Raw genomic sequence first — 23,885 nt, 5'->3', positions numbered from 1 at the left:
AGGTTCACTAAGACTACTGGAAATGAGAACAAAGTTTGAACTAGAAAGGCCAACAGAGCGAGCGAACGCAACATGTCTCCCTCTACGTACACACACCGATATATTTGCGGTAAAACTCATCAAGACCAATCAAGAGAATGGAACCGTTACTGTGTGAGATTCGCCAACAATGGTTGTAACAGAAATGTTTGCCTTCCTATAGAGGGAGACATAATAACTTTATGTAACATATTTGCTCGCAACACCGAAGACGGTAGTGACCATATTAATACTGGTAATATTGGCCTAAAAAAATAGTTAGATAGATAGACAGACAAATGGTTAGATAGAAAGACAGATAGACGATAGAGATAGATAGATAGATATATACATACATAGATAGATTGACTGATTGATAGATATAAGGTTATCTGACCTCTGACCTCCTAAGATCCTTCAAAAGACCTTAAAACAAAGAATAAAGAAAACGAGGACCCGTGTTGTCTCGGTAGTCCCGGTAAATATGAAAATGTGAAAGAAATCTAAAAATCATGGCAGCAACATCTCATAGTTATTTTCATCGAAACATGAAATTAGTATAGCATTCATTATGGTAAAAGACAGGAAATGTCGCTATCAATCGATGTATAACATGAAATCAGAGCTATCAATGTAATGCCACAACAATGGGAACTTCTCAAAATGCTTCGTCCTTGGTGTCATACTGTTTCATAGGAAAGTGCTAAGATAGTTTTTAACCGTGTGTACATACATACCAATCCCAAATGTTATGTATCTTTGACCTTTTATATTACTATCAGGGTAGGCGAATGTGTCCTGTTTCAGATACACATTTACCGTCATGTTTATATGAAATTTGCATGCGTAAATAATGTAACAATCAAATGTTTCTCTAACTAGCCCCCATATTACTATCAATTTCAACAAGAAATTCTGTATATATATGTCTTATACTTGTTCATTGTCACTTGCCATATATATATATATATATATATATATATATATATATATATATATATTTTTTTTTTTTTTTTTTTTTTCATACTATTCGCCATTTCCCGCATTAGCGAGGTAGCGCTAAGAACAGAGGACTGGGCCTTTGAGGGAATATCCTCACCTGGCCCCCTTCTCTGTTCCTTCTTTTGGAAAAAAAAAAAAAAAAAAAAAAAAAAAAAAAAAAAAACGAGAGGGGAGGATTTCCAGCCCCCCGCTCCCTTCCCTTTTAGTCGCCTTCTACGACACGCAGGGAATACGTGGGAAGTATTCTTTCTCCCCTATCCCCAGGGATGATATATATATATATATATATATATATATTTCATACTATTTGCCATTTCCCGCGTTAGCGAGGTAGCGTTAAGAACAGAGAATTGGGCCTTAGAGGGAATATCCTCACCTGACCCCCTTCTCTGTCCCTTCTTTTGGAAAATTAAAAAAAAAAACAAGAGAGGGGAGGATTTCCAGCCACCCGCTCCCTCCCCTTTTAGTCGCCTTCTACGACACGCAAGGAATACGTGGGAAGTATTTTATCCCTGGGGATAGGGGAGAAAGAATACTTCCCACGTATTCCCTGCGTGTCGTAGAAGGCGATTAAAAGGGGAGGGAGCGTGGGGCTGGAAATCCTCCCCTCTCGTTTTTTTTTGTAATTTTCCAAAAGAAGGAACAGAGAAGGGGGCCAGGTGAGGATATTCCCTCAAAGGCCCAGTCCTCTGTTCTTAACGCTACCTCGCTAACGCGGGAAATGGCAAATAGTTTGAAAGAAAGAAAGAAAATATATATACACACACACACAGACATATACATATATACATATGTACATAATTCATACTGTCTGCCTTTATTCAATCCCATCGCCATCCCGCCACACATGAAATAACAGCCCCTCTCCCCCCGCATGTGCGCGAGGTAGCGCTAGGAAAAGACACCAAAGGCAACATTCGTTCACACTCAGTCTCTAGCTGTCATGTATAATGCACCGAAACGACACCTCCCTTTCCATATCCAGGCCCAACAGAACTTTCCATGGTTTACTACAGACGCTTCACACGCCCTGGTTCAATCTACTGACAGCACGTCGACCCCGGTATACCATATCGTTCCAATTCACTCTATTCCTTGCACGCCTTTCACCCTCCTGCATATTCAGGCCCCGATCACTCAAAACCTTTTTCACACCATCTTTCCATCTCCAATTTGGTCTCCCACTTCTCCTCGTTCCCTCCACCTCTGACACATATATCTTCTTGGTCAATCTTTCCTCACTCATTCTCTCATTGTGACCAAACCATTTCAAAACACCCTCTTCTGCTCTCTCAACCACACTCTTTTTATTACCACACATCTCTCTTACCCTATTATTACTCACTAGACCAAACCACCTCACACCAAGTATTGTCCTCAAACATCTCATTTCCAGAACATCCATCCTCCTCCGCACAACTCTATCTATAGCCCACTCCTCGCAACCATATAACATTGTTGGAACCACTATTCCTTCAAACATACCCATTTTTGCTTTCCGAAATAATGTTCTCTACTTTCACACATTCTTCAACGCTCCCAGAACTTTCGTCCCCTATGATTCACTTCCGCTTCCATGGTTCCATCCGCTGCCAAATCCACTACCAGATATCTAAAACACTTCACTTCCTCCAGTTTTTCTCCATTCAAACTTACTTCCCAGTTGACTTGTCCTTCAACCCTACTGTACCTAATGCCCTTGCTCTTATTCACATTTACTATCAGCTTTCTTCTTTCGCACACTTTACCAAACTCAGTCACCAGCTTCTGCAGTTTCTCACACGAATCAGCCACCAGCGCTGTATCATCAGCGAACAACTGACTCACTTCCCAAGCTCTCTCATCCACAACAGACTGCATACTTGCTCCTCTTTCCAAAACTCTTGCATTCACCTCCCTAACAACCCCATCCATAAACAAATTAAACAACCATCGAGACATCACACACCCCTGCCGCAACCCTACATTCACTGAGAACCAATCACTTTCCTACTCGTACACAAGCCTTACATCCTCGATAAAAACTTTTCACTGCTTCTAACAACTTGCCTCCCACACCATATATTCTATATACCGTCAACAGAGAATCTCTATCACCTCTATCATATGCCTTCTACAAATCCATAAATGCTACATACAGATTCATTTGCTTTTCTAAGTATTTCTCACATACATTCTTCAAAGCAAACACCTGATCCACACATCCTCTACCACTTCTGAAACCACACTGCTCTTCCCCAATCTGATGCTCTGTACAGGCCTTCACCCTCTCAATCAATACCCTTCCATAAAATTTCCCAGGAATACTCAACAAACTCACATTTATCCCCTTTGCCTTTGTACAATGGCACTATGCAAGCATTCCTCCAATCCTCAGACACCTCACCATGAATCATACATACATAAATAACCTTACCAACCAGTGAACAATACAGTTACCCCTTTTTATCATAAATTCCACTGCAATACCATCCAAACCCGTTGCCTTGCCTCATTTCATTTTCCGCAAAGCTTTTACTACCTCTTCTCTGTTTACCAAATCATTCTCCCTAACCCTCTCAATTTGCACACCACTTCGATCAAAACACCCTATATCTGCCACTCTATCATCAAACACATTCAACAAACCTTTGAAATACTCACTCAATCTTCTCACATCACCACTACTTGTTATCACCTCCCAATTAGCCCCCTTCACTGAGGTTCCCATTTGTTCCCTTGTCTTACGCACTTTACTTTCCTCCTTCCAAAACATCTTTTTCATTCTCACTAAAATTTAATGATACTCTCTCACCTCAACTCTCATTTGCCCTCTTTTTCACGTCTTGCACCTTTCTCTTGACCTCCTGTCTCTTTCTTTTATATATCTCCCAGTCATTTGCACTATTTCCCTGCAAAAATCGTCCAAATGCCTCTCTCTTCTCTTTCACAAATAATCTTACTTCTTCATCCCACCACTCACTACCCTTTCTATTCTGCCCATCTCCCACACTTCTCATGCCATAAGCATCATTTGCGCAAGCCATCACTGCTTCCCTAAATACATCCATTCCTCCCCCACTCCCCTTAAGTCCTTTGTTCTCACCCTTTTCCATTCTGTACTCAGTCCCTCCTGGGACTTCCTCATACCAGTCTCCTTCCCAAGCTCACTTACTCTCACCACTCTCTTCACCCCAACATTCTCTCTTCTTTTCTGAAAACCTCTACAAATCTTCACCTTCGCCTCCACAACACAATGATCAGACATCCCTCCAGTTGCACCTCTTAGCACATTAACATCCAAAAGTCTCTCTTTCGCACGTCTATCAATTAACACGTAATCCAATAACGCTCTCTGGCCATCTCTCCTACTTACATACATATACTTATGTATATCTCTCTTTTTCAGCACATAAATCTACAAGCTCTTCACCATTTCCATTTATAACACTGAACACCCCATGTACACCAATCATTCCCTCAACTGCCACATTACTCACCTTTGTATTCAAATCACCCATTACTATAACCCGGCCTCGTGCATCAAAACTACTAACACACTCACTCAGCTGTTCCTAAAACACTAGCCTCTCATGATCTTTCTTCTCTTGCTCAGGTGCACATGCACCAATAATCACTCATCTCTTTCCATCCACTTTCAGTTTTACCCATATCAGTCTAGGGTTTACTTTCTTACACTTTATTACATACTCCCACCACTCCTGTTTCAGGAGAAGTGCTACTCCTTCCCTTGCTCTTGTCCTCTCACTAACCCCTGACTTTACTCCCAAGACATTCCCAAACCACTCTTCCCCTTTACCCTTGAGCTTCGTTTCACTCAGAGCCAAAACATCCAGGTTCCTTTCCTCAAACATATTACCTATCTCTCCTTTTTTCTCATCTTGGTTATATCCACACACATTTAGACACCCCAATCTTCGAGGAGGATGAGCACTCCCCGCGTACTCCTTCTTCTGTTTCCCCTTTTAGAAAGTTAAAATACAAGGAGGGGAGGGTTTCCAGCCCCCAGCTCCCGTCCCCTTTAGTCGCCTTCTACGACACGTGTGGAATGCGTGGGAAATATTCTTTCTCCCCTATCCCCAGGGATATATATATGCATATATATATATATATATATATATATATATATATATATATATATATATATATATATATATATATATATATATATACGCAATTTGTGGTAAAGTTTTGTTCTTTATAATTCAATAAAGGTTGTACCTTTTTTGCTGTATATTGCTAATGAATCAAAACTTGACCATTATTCCAAATCTCACACTTTTGTTAAATAAGTTTCTCGTATGTAAGTGATCACAAAACTGGTGCACTGTGAACATGCTTTAGACAACATGTTGTGACTGCAAATATCAAGTGATGTTCAAAACATGAAAAATCTTAAGGTTATATACGACCCACGGAAATTCTATTGTCAAGTTAGTTATCGCCCATCTACAAAATTATAATTCTCAAATTATATCTGCATTTCTTCCAAATAGTAATGGCTCACTGGATGGGTTTTCAACATTTATTTGTTACTTAACAGCAACATCAAACACACAGATGAAAATAAAAGAACCTGATTTTTCCTTTGCAATTTGACAACTATTTAGAATCCTTCTCTGAACTGTCTAGATTCCAAACGTGCCAAGATGTTCTCTAATTGTCGTCGGGCCTCACACTGGGGGAAATTTTGCATAACATAGTAGTTGGTGGCAACTCTGATCAGCCAGTCAGGTTTAATATCTGTAACAGTTCGAATGTAGTTCTTGGTGGTTAGGACAAATTCATTATAAAGAACCCATTCAGGCTTGTGATCTAGACAAGTTGATGGATGTAACTGAACCAACTGATTATCCTTGATGGTCATATAGTGCCCAGTACGCTCTAGGTGAGCAATCTGCATGAAGAAGCCTGACACCAATGCCTTGCGAATATCAATATAGTAGTCACGGGAATTGAAGTCAGTAGATGTTCACTTTAGACTGAAACGGTCCATAATACGGGATAACTGCTGACGAACATTGTCTGCCGACTTGAGGGAACGGTAGTTGACAAAGTTATCGTAGCACCACTGGACATCCTCCACATTCTGTTTGAAGGCATGATAGACGTTCAGCAGCGTGAGGTGGCCCCCATCTATGTGTGCGAATCTCATCTTTGCCTCGTCTGCAGCCTTCTTAGCCTCATTAGGGCGCACAAAGCACTGGGGTACTGAGAGCATAGCAATGATGGACAGGATCTCATTGGAGCAGTTAAAATCACAGGAGGCAATTACCATCTTTGCCAGCTGGGGATCTAGTGGAAACTCAGCCATAATCCCACCAAGTTCTGTCAAATTACCATCATCATCAAGAGCTGCAAGATAGTCAAGAAGTTCTAGCGCCCTCATAAGTGTTTCAGGAGCTGGTGGATCCATGAAATCAAAGTGAACTAAGTCATCAATACCCAGCATCTTCTTCAGTTGTAGTACCACTGATCCAAGATTAGAGCTGAAAATCTCTGAATATGTATTGTCCTGCATTTCATTTTTGAAGGCTTTTTCTGTACATAAACGGAAACATTTGCCAGGCCTGGTCCTACCAGCACGCCCAGCACGTTGCTGTGCTGAGGCCTTACTAATAAGAAACACTAGCAATGATTCTACTCGGATGCGAGTATTGTATACTTTCTGTTTGGCAAATCCTGGATCAATTACAAACACAACATCATCAATTGTCAATGAAGTTTCTGCAATATTAGTTGAAACCACCACTTTGCGACCTATTGCCCTATTCTGTTTATTTGGTGGTGGTGGCTCAAAGATGTGTTGCTGAAGGTTTGGAGGAAGTGTGAAGTAGAGAGGAATACCTTTTAGATCTCCAACATCTGACCAAGTGCATCCACTTCTCGCTTGATCCGTTTACATGCTTCCTCTCTCTCTTCCTGACCAGTAAGGAATAGCAACATATCCCCAGGTATTTCTTCACATATGTGGATCTGTATGACAGTCCTAATAGCTGCTTCTAAATAATCTCTCTCTGGCTCTGGTGTGTAAAAGATTTCAACAGGATGAGTGCGACCAGGAACATTCAGCAGTGGGGCTTTATCAAAGTAGTGTTGGAACTTTCCAGCATCAAGGGTGGCTGACATAACAAGTTTGAGATCATTCCTCTGTTTCAAAACCTCTTTTAAGACACCCATCAGGATGTCTGTAGCAAGTGTGCGCTCATGGGCTTCATTAAGTAAAATCACCTGATAACTGTCAAGCATGGGGTCATTCATGGCTTCTCGCAGCAACATACCATCAGTCATGTATTTGAGAACAGTCTTAGAAGATGAACAATCTTCAAATCGAACTGAATATCCCACCTCCTGTCCATGTGCAACATCCATTTCCTCTTCAACTTGCTTTGCAACTGACATGGCTGCCACCCTCCTTAGTTGTGTATATGCCACTCCTTTCTTGCCTTTGGAACGTGCATATTCCACGCATCACTGTGGCATCTGTGTTGTCTTACCAGAACTTGTTTCACCAATTACTACTATGGTCTGGTGACGATCCAACAACTCAAAGAATTTATTACGATACTCCCATACTGGCAAGCTAACTCTTTTCCTGTATAGTTCATAATATCTTGGAGTGTATGGAAGGTTTGTAAAGGGACTAAGGGACATAGCAATACCCCCTCTCTGATAATTTGTGGTCACACTTGTTGTTTCTGTTTTCATAGGTTGACTTGACACTGTCCTTGCTGTAGTTGTGGTAGTGACACTTGTGCTGCTGTTATAACCACTCGCTCGGTCATACTCTCGTTCAGTGTCAGGCAAATATCTTTTCTTGAGTGTGGCATGTGAAGCGTCTGGGGTAAACCATGGAAAGTTGTGTGGGGCCTGGATGTGGAAAGGGAGCTGTGGTTTCGGGCATTATTGCATGACAGCTAGAGACTGAGTGTGAACGAATGGGGCCTTTCGTTGTCTTTTCCTAGCGCTACCTCGCACACATGAGGGGGGAGGGGGATGGTATTCCATGTGTGGCGAGGTGGCGATGGGAATGAATAAAGGCAGACAGTGTGAATTGTGTGCATGGGTATATATGTATGTGTCTGTGTGTGTATATATATGTGTACATTGAGATGTATAGGTATGTACATTTGCGTGTGTGGACGTGTATGTATATACATGTGTATGGGGGTGGGTTGGGCCATTTCTTTCGTCTGTTTCCTTGCGCTACCTCGCAAACGCGAGAGACAGCGACAAAGCATAATAAATAAATAAATAGATGATATATATATATATATATATATATATATATATATATATATATATATATATATATATATATATATATATATATATATATGTGAAAAAGTACTGGCGATTGGGAATACCTGGTTTAAAAAGCGAGATATACATATCTATACGTATGTAAGTAGGAGAGATGGCCAGAGAGCGTTATTGGATTACGTATTAATTGACAGGCGCGCGAAAGAGACTTTTGGATGTTAATGTGCTGAGAGGTGCAACTGGAGGGATGTCTGATCATTATCTTGTGGAGGCTAAGGTGAAGATTTGTATGGGTTTTCAGAAAAGAAGAGTGAATGGTGGGGTGAAGAGGATGGTGAGAGTAAGTGAGCTTGGGAAGGAGACTTGTGTGAGGAATTACCAGGAGAGACTGAGTACAGAATGGAAAAAGGTGAGAATAATGGAAGTAAGGGGAGTGGGGGAGGAATGGGATGTATTTAGGGAAGCTGTGATGGATTGCGCAAAAGATGCTTGTGGCATGAGAAGAGTGGGAGGTGGGTTGATTAGAAAGGGTAGTGAGTGGTGGGACGAAGAAGTAAGATTATTAGTGAAAGAGAAGAGAGAGGCATTTGGACGATTTTTGCAGGGAAAAAATGAAATTGAGTGGGAGATGTATAAAAGAAAGAGACAGGAGGTCAAGAGAAAGGTGCAAGAGATGAAAAAGAGGGCAAATGAGAGTTGGGGTGAGAGAGTATCATTAAATTTTAGGGAGAATAAAAAGATGTTCTGGAAGGAGGTAAATAAAGTGCGTAAGAAAAGGGAGCAAATGGGAACTTCAGTGAAGGGCGCAAATGGGGAGGTGATAACAAGTAGTGGTGATGTGAGAAGGAGAAGGAGTGAGTATTTTGAAGGTTTGCTGAATGTGTTTGATGATGGAGTGGCAGATATAGGGTGTTTTGGTCGAGGTGGTGTGCAAAGTGAGAGGGTTAGGGAAAATGATTTGGAAAACAGAGAAGAGGTAGTAAAAGCTTTGCGGAAGATGAAAGACGGCAAGGCGGCAGGTTTGGATGGTATTGCATTGGAATTAATTAAAAAAGGGGGTGACTGTATTATTGACTGGTTGGTAAGGTTATTTAATGTATCTATGACTCATGGTGAGGTGCCTGAGGATTGGCGGAATGGCAGCGGATGGAACCATGGAAGTGGAAGTGAATCATAGGGTGAGGGAGTGGGCGAAAAGTGCATAGTGCCATTAAACAAAGGCAAAGGGGATAAGAGTGAGTTCTCAAATTACAGAGGTATAAGTTTCTTGAGTATTCCTGGTAAATTATATGGGAGGGTATTGATTGAGAGGGTGAAGTCATGTACAGAGCATCAGATTGGGGAAGAGCAGTGTGGTTTCAGAAGTGGTAGAGGATGTGTGGATCAGGTGTTTGCTTTGAAGAATGTATGTGAGAAATACTTAGAAAAGCAAATGGATTTGTATGTAGCATTTATGGATCTGGAGAAGGCATATGATAGAGTTGATAGAGATGCTCTGTGGAAGGTATTAAGAATATATGGTGTGGGAGGCAAGTTGTTAGAAGCAGTGAAAAGTTTTTATCGAGGATGTAAGGCATGTGTACGTGTAGGAAGAGAGGAAAGTGATTGGTTCTCAGTGAATGAAGGTTTGCGGCAGGGGTGTGTGATGTCTCCATGGTTGTTTAATTTGTTTATGGATGGGGTTGTTAGGGAGGTGAATGCAAGAGTTTTGAAAAGAGGGGCAAGTACGAAGTCTGTTGGGATGAGAGAGCTTGGGAAGTGAGTCAGTTGTTGTTCGCTGATGATTCAGCGCTGGTGGCTGATTCATGTGAGAAACTGCAGAAGCTGGTGACTGAGTTTGGTAAAGTGTGTGAAAGAAGAAAGTTAAGAGTAAATGTGAATAAGAGCTAGGTAATTAGGTACAGTAGGGGTGAGGATCAAGTCAATTGGGAGGTAAGTTTGAATGGAGAAAAACTGGAGGAAGTAAAGTGTTTTAGATATCTGGGAGTGGATCTGGCAGCGGATGGAACCATGGAAGCGGAAGTGGATCATAGGGTGGGGGAGGGGGCGAAAATCCTGGGAGCCTTGAAGAATGTATGGAAGTCGAGAACATTATCTCGGAAAGCAAAAATGGGTATGTTTGAAGGAACAGTGGTTCCAACAATGTTGTATGGTAGCGAGGCGTGGGCTATGGATAGAGTTGTGCGCAGGAGGATGGATGTGCTGGAAATGAGATGTTTGAGGACAATGTGTGGTGTGAGGTGGTTTGATCGAGTAAGTAACGTAAGGGTAAGAGAGATGTGTGGAAATAAAAAGAGCGTGGTTGAGAGAGCAGAAGAGGGTGTTTTGAAATGGTTTGGGCACATAGACAGAATGAGTGAGGAAAGATTGACCAAGAGGATATATGTGTCTGAGGTGGAGGGAACAAGGAGAAGTGGGAGACCAAATTGGAGGTGGAAAGATGGAGTGAAAAAGATTTTGTGTGATCGGGGCCTGAACATGCAGGAGGGTGAAAGGAGGGCAAGGAATAGAGTGAATTGGAGCGATGTGGTATACCGGGGTTGACGTGCTGTCAGTGGATTGAAACAGGGCATGTGAAGCGTCTGGGGTAAACCATGGAAAGCTGTGTAGGTATGTATATTTGCGTGTGTGGACGTATGTATATACATGTGTATGGGGGTGGGTTGGGCCATTTCTTTCGTCTGTTTCCTTGCGCTACCTCGCAAATGCGGGAGACAGCGACAAAGCAAAAAAAAAAAAAGAAAAAAAAAAATATATATATATATATATATATATATATATATATATATATATATATATATTTTATTTATTTTTTTTCTTTTTTTTCTCTGTCGCTGTCTCCCGCGTTTGCGAGGTAGCGCAAGGAAACAGACGAAAGAAATGGCCCAACCCACCCCCATACACATGTATATACATACGTCCACACACGCAAATACGCAAATATACATACCTACACAGCTTTCCATGGTTTACCCCAGACGCTTCACATGCCCTGATTCAATCCACTGACAGCACGTCAACCCCGGTATACCACATCGCTCCAATTCACTCTATTCCTTGCCCTCCTTTCACCCTCCTGCATGTTCAGGCCCCGATCACACAAAATCTTTTTCACTCCATCTTTCCACCTCCAATTTGGTCTCCCTCTTCTCCTCGTTCCCTCCACCTCCGACACATATATCCTCTTGGTCAATCTTTCCTTACTCATTCTCTCCATGTGACCAAACCATTTCAAAACACCCTCTTCTGCTCTCTCAACCACGCTCTTTCTATTTCCACACATCTCTCTTACCCTTACGTTACTTACTCGATCAAACCACCTCACACCACACATTGTCCTCAAACATTTCATTTCCAGCACATCCATCCTCCTGCGCACAACTCTATCCATAGTCCACGCCTCGCAACCATACAACATTGTTGGAACCACTATTCCTTCAAACATACCCATTTTTGCTTTCCGAGATAATGTTCTCGACTTCCACACATTCTTCAAGGCTCCCAGAATTTTCGCCCCCTCCCACACCCTATGATCCACTTCCGCTTCCATGTTTCCATCCGCTGCCAGATCCACTCCCAGATATCTACAACACTTCACTTCCTCCAGTTTTTCTCCATTCAAACTCACCTCCCAATTGACTTGACCCTCAACCCTACTGTACCTAATAACCTTGCTCTTATTCACATTTACTCTTAACTTTCTTCTTTCACACACTTTACCAAACTCAGTCACCAGCTTCTGCATTTTCTCACATGAATCAGCCACCAGCGCTGTATTATCAGCGAACAACAACTGACTCACTTCCCAAGCTCTCTCATCCCCAACAGACATCATACTTGCCCCTCTTTCCAAAATTCTTGCATTCACCTCCTAACAACCCCATCCATAAACAAATTAAACAACCATGGAGACATCACACACCCCTGCCGCAAACCTACATTCACTGAGAACCAATCACTTTCCTCTCTTCCTACACGTACACATGCCTTACATCCTCGATAAAAACTTTTCACTGCTTCTAACAACTTGCCTCCCACACCATATATTCTTAATACCTTCCACAGAGCATCTCTATCAACTCTATCATATGCCTTCTCCAGATCCATAAATGCTACATACAAATCCATTTGCTTTTCTAAGTATTTCTCACATACATTCTTCAAAGCAAACACCTGATCCACACATCCTCTACCACTTCTGAAACCACACTGCTCTTCCCCAATCTGATGCTCTGTACATGCCTTCACCCTCTCAATCAATACCCTCCCATATAATTTACCAGGAATACTCAACAAACTTATACCTCTGTAATTTGAGCACTCAAATATATATATATATATATATATATATATATATATATATATATATATATATATATATATATATATATATATATATATATATATGTATGTATATATATATATATATATATATATATATATATATATATATATATATATATATATATATATATATATATATATTTTTTTTTTTTTATACTTTGTCGCTGTCTCCCGCGTTTGCGAGGTAGCGCAAGGAAACAGACGAAAGAAATGGCCCAACCCCCCCCCCCCCATACACATGTATATACATACGTCCACACACGCAAATATACATACCTACACAGCTTTCCATGGTTTTCCCCAGACGCTTCACATGCCTTGATTCAATCCACTGACAGCACGTCAACCCCGGTATACCACATCGCTCCAATTCACTCTATTCCTTGCCCTCCTTTCACCCTCCTGCATGTTCAGGCCCCGATCACACAAAATCTTTTTCACTCCATCTTTCCACCTCCAATTTGGTCTCCCTCTTCTCCTCGTTCCCTCCACCTCTGACACATATATCCTCTTGGTCAATCTTTCCTCACTCATTCTCTCCATGTGCCCAAACCACTTCAAAACACCCTCTTCTGCTCTCTCAACCACGCTCTTTTTATTTCCACACATCTCTCTTACCCTTACGTTACTCACTCGATCAAACCACCTCACACCACACATTGTCCTCAAACATCTCATTTCCAGCACATCCATCCTCCTGCGCACAACTCTATCCATAGCCCACGCCTCGCAACCATACAACATTGTTGGAACCACTATTCCTTCAAACATACCCATTTTTGCTTTCCGAGATAATGTTCTCGACTTCCACACATTCTTCAAGGCCCCCAGAATTTTCGCCCCCTCCCCCACCCTATGATCCACTTCCGCTTCCATGGTTCCATCCGCTGCCAGATCCACTCCCTGATATCTAAAACACTTCACTTCCTCCAGTTTTTCTCCATTCAAACTCACCTCCCAATTGACTTGACCCTCAACCCTACTGTACCTAATAACCTTGCTCTTATTCACATTTACTCTTAACTTTCTTCTTCCACACACTTTACCAAACTCAGTCACCAGCTTCTGCAGTTTCTCACATGAATCAGCCACCAGCGCTGTATCATCAGCGAACAACAACTGACTCACTTCCCAAGCTCTCTCATCCCCAACAGACTTCATACTTGCCCCTCTTTCCAAAACTCTTGCATTTACCTCCCTAACAACCCCATCCATAAACAAATTAAAGATAGATAGATAGATAGATAGAGAGAGAGAAAGAGAGAGAGAGAGAGAGAGAGAGAGAGAGAGAGAGAGAGAGAGAGAGAGAGAGAGAGAGAGAGAGAGAGAGAGAGGCAGGTGGAGGAGGAATTTGATGTGGATATTCTAAAGTATTTCTAAACCGTAGATAACAGCAAACTACGTATAATAGTTATTACCTGTCACAATTCATTATTTGTTTTGCTTTCGTAATTATCATTTACTTCCCTCGTTTAGTACTACGTTGCAGACATAAAGTAATCGTAATCATTGGAATCGATTCCATGTTTTTGAGGAACCGTAAACGTAATCAATTCCATTGTCTCCAAAGCAAAGTAACTGTAATCGAATCCACTGCAAAAGTAATCGTAATCACCATTACATTATGATTACTTGCCAGCTGTGAAACTCAAGTTTATGTTCTCCACTGAAAATAGCAAATTTGTGGGAAAATAAAAACTGGAATAGGCCTATACTACGATTGTGGGTGTGACTCAACTATAAAGATCACATGAAAAGTATACAAGAAAAGTCTATAATCCAAGTGTTACCCTGTTAGCAGAGGACGGGAGAGCTGGAGGGGGACGAGAACTGATTACGTTCGGTTGGGCCCGACAGCTGGCCAACGAGATATTGTAAGTGGGGAAATAAAGGGTTTTCTACATCAGGTTACATTGCTACTAGCAACAGCCTTGTGGTTTTGGCATTATTTTGTAGACACTAACTTTGACCTCATTTAATGTCTAATATTCATAGTCACATTTCAGCCAATGGAAAATTTGATTTGTCCTGTTTTCCTCCGATAATGTAACTGTAATTGTAATCAATTACGAGCCTTTGGAATCGTAATCGTAATCGATTCCAGCCTTAAGTGAGTGGAATCGTAATCGTAATCGTAAATAGTCTTCCCAGGTAATCGTAATCCATTCCATGGGTGATGGAATGGTAACATGTCTGCTATGTTGCGGAATACCACCTCTGCCTCTACTAACCTCCTGACCCTTCTTCCCCTCCCTTACCCTCGCCATAGTCACCCCCCCCCCCGCCATCCTCTCCCTTGTGAATGACTCGGATCTACGAATTGATCCTCCCGGGGTTCACATCTACCACAGTGCTAGCACTGACAACAGTGACTGTACCAGCCAGTGACAACAGTGACTGTACCAGGCAGGACCGTGGCCAAATGTAAATTTACTTCAGATTCCTCAGATCCAAAGTGGGAAGTCAGTTTAAGAGTTCTCCACACACACACACACACACACACACACACACACACACACACACTAGCATCGCTTGTGGGCCGAGGCTCTGAGCTGCAGCCGGTCTCGCTCTCGCGATCGAACACAGTCGAAGCTTAAAACAGAACAACTGAGACTCCCAGTGGTACTGTGTTATGTGTGACAACAAGTGTCTGAACTTTTACTCGAGAACACACACACACACACACACACACACACACACACACACACACACACACACGTCCATTCAGCACCTTTTACTGAAGTTTGTTATCTTTCTTGAAAACGTTACACGGCTAATGAAACCAGCATGACTTGCAACACCCGTTTTCAAGCAGAGGTCGCGAAGTTTATCTCTCCAGAGCTGTGGAAGTGCGCCGAAAGTTGCGCCAGTTTTGCACAACTATTGGTCACGGTGAGACACGGGAGGTCCTTCTCGACCTCGTCAAATGATTCAGGAAGAAAGCAACCGAGTGTGGGCAAGTTCTGTGGTCGTCCCAGTGTGGGCAAGTTCTGTGGTCGTCCCAGTGTGGGCAAGTTCTGTGGTCGTCCCAGTGTGGGCAAGTTATGGGGCTATCTTCCTAGTCGGTCGGGAGCTCCGGCCGTCCAAGCCAGTGCCTCGGAGTGGCTGGGGTGGGAGGCCTCGGGAACACTTTCAAGAAAAGCATTCAAGTGTGGGAAGGTGGCTAACCACGTCGTTCACTGCATCCCGAGCGACATAGAGAAAACAGTTCCTGGTTTTCTGTGATCACCAATTAGTCTGTTCTCTCCTAAATCGTTATTCGGAGATTGTCACCGTTTCCTGCAACGTTAACTGTGCGAAGCGGAGGTGACCATCATCCCTGCTGTGAAAGCGATGTCAAGGAGATAATTGTTGTGAAGTCAGGCCGACGGTGTTGTCTCTGTCACTCAACCCAGGTCTAGTCGTCGGGCGAGCCATAAGCGAACCCAAACACCTCGCCAGTTGTGGACCTCCGGGTTGTTGCTGTTTGCGTTGCTAACCATGACTTTTTTACGGTCCGCCTGGTGTCGAGCCCACTCAAGTTCGAAACCTGGCCGTGGCAGTCGCTCCACAGTCATCCTACCAGTTTCCCTTCCTTTACAGACTGGTCGATAAACCGAGTAACTGGCTTAGGATATATATATATATATATATATATATATATATATATATATATATATATATATATATATATATTATTTTCTTTCAAACTATTCGCCATTTCCCGCATTAGCGAGGTAGCGTTAAGAACAGAGAACTGGGCCTTTGAGGGAATATCCTCAGCTGACCCCCTTCTCTGTTCCTTCTTTTGGAAAACAAAAAAATAATGAGAGGGGAGGATTTCCAGCCTCCCGCTCCCTCCCCTTTTAGTCGCCTTCTACGACACGCAGGGAATACGTGGGAAGTATTCTTTCTCCCCTATCCCCAGGGACAAAATATATATATATATATATATATATATATATATATATATATATATATATATATATATATATATATTTTTTTTTTTTTTTCACACTATTCGTCATTTCCCGCGTTAGCGAGGTAGCGTTAAGAACTGAGGACCGGGCCATTGAGGAAATATCCTCACCTGGCCCCCTTCTCTGTTCCTTCTTTTGGAAAATTAAAAAAAATTGAGAGGGGAGGATTTCCAGCCCCCCGCTCCCTCCCCTTTTAGTCGCCTTCTACGACACGCAGGGAATACGTGGGAAGTATTCTTTCTCCCCTATCCCCAGGGAATAATATATATATATATATATATATATATATATATATATATATATATATATATATATATATACATATATATATATATATATATATATATATATATATATCTGTTTCCCATTTTAGAAAGTTAATACAAGGAGGGGAGGATTTCCGGCCCCCCGCTCCCGTCCCCTCTAGTCGCTTTCTACGACACGCGAGGAATACGTGGGAAGTATTCTTTCACCCCTATCCCCAGGGATAATATACATATATATATACATATACACATACACACACATATATACGCACATATACACACACACACACATACATATATATACATATGAAAAATGTGAAAAACAATTTAGAAAACTGAAACTTCTAGCTTGAAATGAATGAAAAAATGAATGTCACATAATGGTTCAACCTCTGGCTATGGAAAAAGGAAATGTATAATTTATTTACACAAACGTCAATAGCAGTTCTCATCAATTTAACCACTGTATCAATAACCTTCAATGTCTAAGCTACATTTTTCTCCAATTTCACTATTTTCTTGTCAAAACACCATGTATGAAAACTATCACTCCAGCAACATAACTATAAACATTTACTTCCCCTTTAAACATATATATATATATATATATATATATATATATATATATATATATATATATATATATATATATATATATATATATATATATATATATATATATAAATAAATAAATATATATATATATATATATATATATATATATATATATATATATGTATATATATATATATATATATATATATATATATATCCCTGGGGATAGGGGAGAAAGAATACTTCCCACGTAATCCCTGCGTGTCGTAGAAGGCGACTAAAAGGGAAGGGAGCGGGGGGCTGGAAATCCTCCCCTCTCGTTTTTTTTTTTAATTTTCCAAAAGAAGGAACAGAGAAGAGGGCCAGGTGAGGATATTCCCTCAAAGGCCCAGTCCTCTGTTCTTAACGCTACCTCGCTATCGCGGGAAACGGCGAATAGTATGAAAAAAAAAAAAAAAATATATATATATATATATATATATATATATATATATATATATATATATATATATATATATATATATATATATGTATATATTTATCAATTTATTATACTTTGTCGCTGTCTCCCGCGTTAGCGAAGCAGCGCAAGGAAACAGACGAAAGAAAGGCCCAACCCACTCACATACACATGTATATACATACACGTCCACACACACACACATATACATACCTATACATCTCAACGTATACATATGTATACACACACAGACATACAAATATATACACATGTACATAATTCATACTGTATGCCCTTATTCATTCCCGTCGCCACCCCACCACACATGAAATCACAACCCCTTCCCCCCGCATGTGCACGAGGTAGCACATTCGTTCACACTCAGTCTCTAGCTGTCATGTATAATGCACCGAAACCACAGCTCCCTTTCCACATCCAGGCCCCACAGAACTTTCCATGATTTACCCCAGACGCTTCACATACCCTGGATCAATCCATTGATAGCATGTCGACCACGCTATATCACATCGTTCCAATTCACTCTAGTCCTAGCACGCCTTTCACCCTCCTGCGTGTTCAGGCTCCGATCACTCAAAATCTTTTTAACTCCATCTTTCCACCTCCAATTTAGTCTCCCACTTCTCCTCGTTCCCTCCACCTCTGGCATATATATCCTCTTTGTCTATCTTTCCTCATTCATTCTTTCCATGTGACCAAACCATTTTAAAACACCCTCTTCTGCTCTCTCAACTACACTCTATTTATTACCATACATCTCTCTCACCCTTTCATTACTTACTCGATCAAACCACCTCACACCAAGTATTGTCCTCAAACATCTAATTTCCAGCATATCCACCATCCTCCGCACAACTTTATCTATAGCCCACGCCTCGCAACCATATAACATTGTCGAAACCACTATTCCTTCAAACATACCGTTTTTGCTTTCCGAGATAACGTTCTCCCCTTCCACACATTTTTCGATCCTCCCAGAACTTTCGCCCCCACCCCCACCCTATGATTCACTTCCGCTTCCATGGTTCCATCCGCTGCCAAATCCACTCCCAGATATCTAAAACACTTCACTTCCTCCAGTTTTTCTCTATTCAAACTTACCTCCCATTTGATTTGTCCCTCAACCCTACTGTACCTAATAACCTTGTTCTCATTATCATTTACTCTTAGATTTCTTCATTCACACACATTACCAAACTCAGTCACCAGCTTCTGCAGTTTCTGACCCGAATCAGCCACAAGCAATGTATCATCAGCGAACAACAACTGACTCACTTCCCAAGCTCTCTCATCCACAACAGACTGCGTACTTGCCCCTCTCTCCAAAACTCTTGCATTCACCTCCCTAACATCCCTATCCATAAACAACTTAAAAAACCATCGAGACATCACGCGCCCCTGACGCAAACCGACTTTCACTGAGAACCAGTCACTTTCTTCTATTCCTACTCTTACACATGCATTACATCCTCGATAAAAACTTTTCACTACTTCTAAAAACTTGCCTCCCACACCATATATTCTTAATACCTTCCACAGAGCATCTCTATCAACTCTATCATATGTTTTCTCCAGATCCATAAATGCTACATACAAATCCATTTGCTTTTCTAAGTATTTCTCACATACATTCTTCAAAGCAAACGCCTGATCCACACATCCTCTACCACTTCTGAAACCACACTGCTCTTCCCCAACCTATGCTCTGTACATGCCTTCACCCTCTCAATCAAAATCCTTCCATATGATTTCCCAGGTTTACTTAAAAAACTTACGCCTCTGTAATTTGAGCATTCACCTTTATCTCAGGCTCCTCACCACGAGACATACATACATTAAATAACCTTACCAACCAGTCAACAACACAGTCCCCCAGTCAACAACACAGTCACCCCCTTTTTGTAATAAATTCCACTTGCATTTCGACTTTCTACAAGGGGAAACAGAAGGAGTCACGCGTGGAGTGGGTGTCTAGATGTGTGTGGATGTAATCAAAATGAGAAAAAAGGAGAGATAGGTAGTATGTTTTAGGATGTTTTAGCTCTGAATGAAACGAAGCTCAAGGGTAAAGGGGAAGAGTGGTTTGGGAATGTCTTGGCAGTAAAGTCAGGGGTTGGTGAGAGGACAAGAGCAAGGGAAGGAGTAGCACTACTCCTGAAACAGGAGTGGTGGGAGTATGTGATAGAGTGTAAGAAAGTAAACTCTAGATTGATATGGGTGAAACTGAAAGTGGATGGAGAGAGATGGGTGATTGTTGGTGCAAATGCACCTGGGCATGAGAAGAAAGATCATGAAAGGCAAGTGTTTTGGGAGCAGCTGAGTGAGTGTGTTAGTAGTTTTGATGCACGAGACCAGGTTATATTGATGGGTGATTTGAATGCAAAGGTGAGTAATGTGGCAGTTGAGGGAATAATTGGTGTACATGGGGTGTTCAATGTTGCAACTGGAAATGGTGAAGAGCTTATAGATTTGTGTGCTGAAAAAGGACTGGTGATTGGGAATACCTGGTTTAAAAAGAGAGATATACATAAGTATACGTATGTAAGTAGGAGAGATGGCCAGAGAGCGTTATTGGATTACGTGTTAATTGATAGGAGCGTGAAAGAGAGACTTTTGGATGTTACTGTGCTCAAAAAGGCAACTGGAGAGATGTCTGATCATCTTGTAGAGGCGAAGGTGAAGATATGTAGAGGTTTTCAGAAAAAAAAGAGAGAATGTTGGCCAGCAAATGAAAATTTACGAACATTTCTCCCCTTTAGTCCATTAATCAAATTTACTGCTGAAAATGTAAATAATGGTATGTCACCATTTTCAGATTACATGATCCACAAGCAAGGAAACAAGTTTAAGTATAGCATATACAGAAAAACTACCAATGTATGCTCATACATCCATTATTACTCATTTCAACATGACAGAGTTAAACTATCATCATTTCAGTCTATGTTCCTTAGGGAATTACGTATTTGCAGTCCAGAGTTTATTGATGATGAGTATGAGATGATATATTCAATTGGATCTAAGTTAAAGTAACCTAGATCTTTCATTGATAAATCTCTTAAGTTAGCAAAGAAATCATTTTGTAGAGAATATTTTAGTCCTCCCTTTTAATAATGATTTTCCTTTACTTCCCATGTTGCTTAAATCCTTTAATGTAAATGTTTCCTTCAGCAACAATGATACTATAAAGAATATCTTAATCAGGAACTCACCAGAAAATTCTCCTGGATGCGCCCATAAAGTGCCATGTAGAAATTGTGATAAGTTTTATGTTGGGCAGACTGGTAAGGATCTTTCTGTTAGACTTAAGCCACATAAATATAGCATAAGAACGGGACAAGAATCAAATGCCTTGTTTAATCACGTTAAAAACTATGATCATTGTATTGACTGGAGTAATGTCATCTCAGTTATTAACTAACTCCAGCATCACGAGAAATATCATTGAAACTTCTTTTATCAAATACACAAAGAATTATAACTTAATATCAGTGAAGGTCTATACAAATTGGATAGCTTTATTGTTGATAATATTCATAAACAATTCCCATTCTTGTCCACATAATTGTCTTGGACAATCACGTTTACCAAATGGCGTCCTCGCTATGTCTTTTCATTGTGTATCAAGCTGATTAATATTTCTTTCTTGCAACTCCCCTGGTGATGTGAATATTACACGAAAGTGCACTTGAAAATTATCGTGTTTCATTTTCTCTGTGGACTCATAGGAATATACTTGATCACGTGCAAAACTGTGATCCCTTCCAATATATATATATATATATATATATATATATATATATATATATATATATATATATATATATATATATATATTCTTATCATTTTGCTTTGTCGCTGTCTCCCGCGTTAGCGAGGTAGTGCAAGGAAACAGACGAAAGAAATGGCCCAACCCACCCACATACACATGTATATACATACACGCCCACACACGCAAATATACATACCTATGCATCTCAATGTACACATATATATACACACACAGACATATACATATATACCCATGTACATAATTCATACTCTCTGCCTTTTATCTATTCCCATCGCCACCTCGCCACACATGGAATAACAACCCTCTCCCCCCTCATGTGTGCGAGGTAGCGCTAGGAAAAGACAACAAAGGCCCCATTCGTTCACCCTCAGTCTCTAGGTGTCATGTAGTAATGCACCGAAACCACAGCTTACTTTCCACATCCAGGCCCCACACAACTTTCCATGGTTTACCTCAGACGCTTCACATGCCCTGGTTCAATCCACTGACAGCACGTCGACCCCGGTATACCACATCGTTCCAATTCACTCTATTCCTTGCACGCCTTTCACCCTCCTGCATGTTCAGGCCCCAATCACACAAAATCTTTTTCACTCCATCTTTCCACCTCCAATTTGGTCTCCCACTTCTCCTCGTTCCCTCCACCTCTGACACATATATCCTCTTGCTCAATCTTTCCTCACTCATTCTCTCCATGAGACCAAACCATTTCAAAACACCCTCTTCTGCTCTCTCAACCACACTCTTTTTATTTCCACACATCTCTCTTACCCTTACATTACTTACTCGATCAAACCACCTCACACCACGTATTGTCCTCAAACATCTCATTTCCAGCACATCCACCCTCCAGCGCACAGCTCTATCCATAGCCCACGCCTCGCAACCATACAACATTGTTGGAACCACTATTCCTTCAAATATACCCATTTTTGCTTTCCGAGATAATGTTCTCGACTTCCAAACATGCTTCAAGGCTCCCAGAATTTTCGCCCCCTCCCCCACCCTATGATTCACTTCCGCTTCCATGGTTCCATCCGCTGCCAGATCCACTCCCAAATATCTAAAACACTTTACTTCCTCCAGTTTTTCTCCATTCAAACTTACCTCCCAATTGACGTGACCCTCAACCCTACTGTACCTAATAACCTTGCTCTTATTCACATTTACTCTCAGTTTTCTTCTCTCACACACCAAATTCAGTCACCAGCTTCTGCAGTTTCTTACATGAGTCAGCCACCAGCGCTGTATCATCAGTGAACAACAACTGACTCACTTCCCAAGCTCTCTCATCCACAACAGACTTCATACTTGCCCCTCTTTCCAAAACTCTTGCATTCACCTCCCTAACAACCCCATCCATGAACAAATTAAACAACCATCGAAACATCACACAACCCTGCCGCAAACCTACATTCACTGAGAACCAATCACTTTCCTCTCTTCCTACACGTACACATGCCTTACATCCTCGATAAAATCTTTTCACTGCTTCTAACAACTTGCCTCCCACACCATATATTCTTAATACCTTCCACAGAGCATCTCTATCAACTCTATCATATGCCTTCTCCAGATCCATAAATGCTACATACAAATCCATTTGCTTTTCTAAGTATTTCTCACATACATTCTTCAAAGCAAACACCTGATCCACACATCCTCTACCACTTCTGAAACCACACTGCTCTTCCCCAATCTGATGCTCTGTACATGCCTTCACCCTCTCAATCAATACCCTCCCATATAATTTACCAGGAATACTCAACAAACTTATACCTCTGTAATTTGAGCACTCACTCTTATCCCCTTTGCCTTTGTACAATAGCACTATGCAAGCATTCCGCCAATCCTCAGGCACCCCACCATGAATCATACATACATAAATAACCTTACCAACCAGTCAACAATACAGTAACCCCCTTTTTTAATAAATTCCACTGCAATACCATCCAAACCTGCTGCCTTGCCGGCTTTCATCTTCCGCAAAGCTTTAACTACCTCTTCTCTGTTTACCAAATCATTTTCCCTAGCCCTCTCACTTTGCACACCACCTCGACCAAAACACCCTATATCTGCCACTCTATCATCAAATACATTTAACAAACCTTCAAAATACTCACTCCATCTCCTTTTCACATCACCACTACTTGTTATCATCTCCCCATTAGCCCCCTTCACTGAAGTTCCCATTTGCCCCCTTGTCT

The 23,885-nt window shown here is 41.2% G+C and overlaps 1 protein-coding gene and 1 pseudogene across 2 annotated transcripts in view; both read right to left on the bottom strand.

Annotated features, from left to right (window-relative positions):
* Positions 1–23,885, bottom strand: part of LOC139762742 (uncharacterized) — a 531,126-nt gene that overhangs the window by 440,670 nt on the left and 66,571 nt on the right. The gene's annotated exons all lie outside the window — the stretch shown is intronic.
* LOC139759826 (putative pre-mRNA-splicing factor ATP-dependent RNA helicase PRP1 pseudogene) lies at positions 5,270–7,841 on the bottom strand (annotated as a pseudogene).

The sequence above is a fragment of the Panulirus ornatus genome, chromosome 3 (assembly GCF_036320965.1).
Source record: "Panulirus ornatus isolate Po-2019 chromosome 3, ASM3632096v1, whole genome shotgun sequence".
NCBI classification, from domain to species: domain Eukaryota; kingdom Metazoa; phylum Arthropoda; class Malacostraca; order Decapoda; family Palinuridae; genus Panulirus; species Panulirus ornatus.
Note: the sequence above shows the minus strand (reverse complement) of the source record. Positions and strands in the feature narration are given on the sequence as shown.